Source organism: Sciurus carolinensis, unplaced genomic scaffold (assembly GCF_902686445.1).
Source record: "Sciurus carolinensis unplaced genomic scaffold, mSciCar1.2, whole genome shotgun sequence".
Taxonomy (NCBI): domain Eukaryota; kingdom Metazoa; phylum Chordata; class Mammalia; order Rodentia; family Sciuridae; genus Sciurus; species Sciurus carolinensis.
Window position 1 is genome coordinate 79,908 of NW_025920211.1, and position 2,814 is coordinate 82,721.

The window sequence follows — 2,814 nt, forward strand, 5'->3', positions numbered from 1 at the left end:
TCAAACTGTACCTATTTGCTGATTACATGATTATGTATTTAGAGGAGCTTAAAAATTTCACCAGAAAACTTCAAGAACTCAAAATGAATTCAGTAAAGTAGCAGGATATAAAATCAATTCTCATAAATTTAAAGCATTTTAATTCATAGGAGATGAATCCACTGAAAGAGAAATTAGGGAAACTACCCCGTTCGTATTAGACTAAAAAAAAAAAAAAAAAAAAGTACTTGGGAATCAATCTAACAAAAGAGGTGAAAGACCTCTACAATGAGCACTACAGAACACTAAAGAAAGAAATTAAAGAAAACTTTAGAAGATGGAGATATCTCCCATGTTCTTGGATGGGCAGAATTAATACTGTCAAAATGGCCATACTACCAAAAGTGCTATAAAAATTCAATGCAATTGCAATGAAAGTCACAATGATGTACCTCATAGAAATAGAGTAAGCAATTGTGAAATTCATTTGGAAGAAAAAGAGATCCAGAATACCTAAAGAAATCCTTAGCAGGAAGAGTGAAGCAGGGGCTATCACAATACCAGGCCTTCAACAATTCTACAGAGCAATAGAAAATAAAAACAGCATGGTACTGGCACCAAACTAGACAGGTCAATCATTGGTACAGAAGAGAGGACTCAGTCACAAACCCAAATAAATACAATTTTCTCATACTATACAAAGGTGCAAAAAACATACAATGGAGAAAAGATAGCCTCTTAAACAAATGGTACTGGGATAATTGGAAATCCATATGAGGCAAAATGAAAATAAACTCTGATCTCTCACCCTGCACAAAACTCAACTCAAAAAGGATCAAGGACCTTGGATTCAGACCAGAGATTCTGCAATTTATAGAAGAAAAAGTAGACCAAATCTGCATCATGTTGTCTTAGGACCAGACTTCTTTCAAATGACTCCCAAAGCACAAGAAATGAAAGCAGGAATCAATAATTGGGATAGACTCACACTAAAAAGTCTTTTCTCAGGAAAGGGAATTATCAACAATGTGAGGAGAGAGCCTCCAGAGTGGGAGAAAATCTTTGCCACACATACTTCAGAGAAAGCACTAATCTTTAGAATCTATAAAGAACACAAAACTTTACACCAAGAATAGAAAAAAAAATCAATAAATGGGCGAAGGAAATGAGCAGACACTTCACAGAAGAAGATTTATAAGAAATCAACAGATATATGAAAGAATGTTCAACATCTCTAGTAATAAGAGAAATGCAAATTAAAACTACTGTAAGTTTCCATTTCACACAAATTAGAATGGTGATTATCAAGATTACAAGCAACAATAGGTGTTGCTTTTATGTCTTTTGCTATGGGAGTCCTGTTAAGGAAGTCTGATGCTATGCCGACATGTTGAAGAGTTGGACCTACCTTTTCTTCTATAAGATGAAGTGTCTCTGGTCCAATTCCGAGGTCCTTGTTCCATTTTGAATTGAGTTTTTTACAGGGTGAGAGATAGGGGTTTAGTTTCATTCTGCTGCATATGGATTTCCAGTTTTCACAGCACCATTTGTTGAAAAGGCTATATTTTCTCAATTGCATATTTTGGTACCTTTGTATAGTATGAGAAAATTGTATTTATTTGGGTTTGTGTTCATGTCCTCTATTCTGTGTGATTGATCTACCTATTTTGGTACCAATATGATGCCACTTTTGTTACTATTGCTTTGTAGTATAGTTTCAGTACTGGTAATGCAATACCTCCTGCTTCACTCTGCGTGCTAAGGATTGCTTTAGCAATTCTGGGTATATTATTCTTCCAAATGAATTTCAAGATTGCTTGCTCTATTTCTGTAAGGTACATCATTGGAATTTTAGTTGGAATTGCATTGTATCTGTATAGCAGTTTTGGTAGTATGACCATTTTGACAATATCAATTTTGCCTATCCAAGAATATGGGAGATCTTTCCATCTTCTAAGATTTTCTTTAATTTCTTTCTTTAGTGTTCTGTAGATCTCTTTGTAGAGGTCTTTCACCTCTTTTGTTAGATTGATTCCCAAGTGTTTTATTTTTTTCGAGGCTATTGTGAATGCGGTAGTTTTCCTAAAATCTATTTCCGAAGTTTCATCACTCATGTATAAAAATGCATTCAATTTATGAGTATCAAAAGGCAACTATGTGAGGATAGAGCCTCCAGAGTGGGAGAAAATCTTTGCCACACATACTGCAGAGAGACCACTAATCTTTAGAATCTATAAAGAACACAAACTTTACACCAAGAATAGAAAAAAAAATCAATAAATGGGCAAAGGAAATGAACAGACAATTCACAGAAGAACCTGCTACTTTGCTGAATTCATTCATGAGTTCTAAAAGCTTTCTGGTGGAATTTCCTGGTTCCTCTAAATATACAATCATGTCTTCAGCAAATTGGGATAGTTTGAGTTCTTCTTTTCCTATTCGTATTCCTTTAATTCCCTTGGTCTGTCTAATTGCTCTGGCTAGAGTTTTGAGGACAATGTTTAATCGAAGTGGTGAAAGAGGGCATCCTTGCCGTGTTCCAGTTTTTAGGGGGAATGCTTTCAGTTTTTCACCATTTAGAATGATATTGGCCATGGGCTTAGCATAGATGATCTTTACAATGTTAAGAAATGTTCCCACTATCCCTATTTTTTCTAGTGTTTTGAGCATGAATGGATGCTGAATTTTATCGAATGCTTTTTCTGCATCTATCAAAATAATCATGTAATTCTTGACATTAAATCTGTTGATATGGTGAATTACATTTATTGATTTCTGGATGTTGAACCAAACTTGCATCCCTGGGTTAAAACCCACTTGATTGTTGTGCACTAT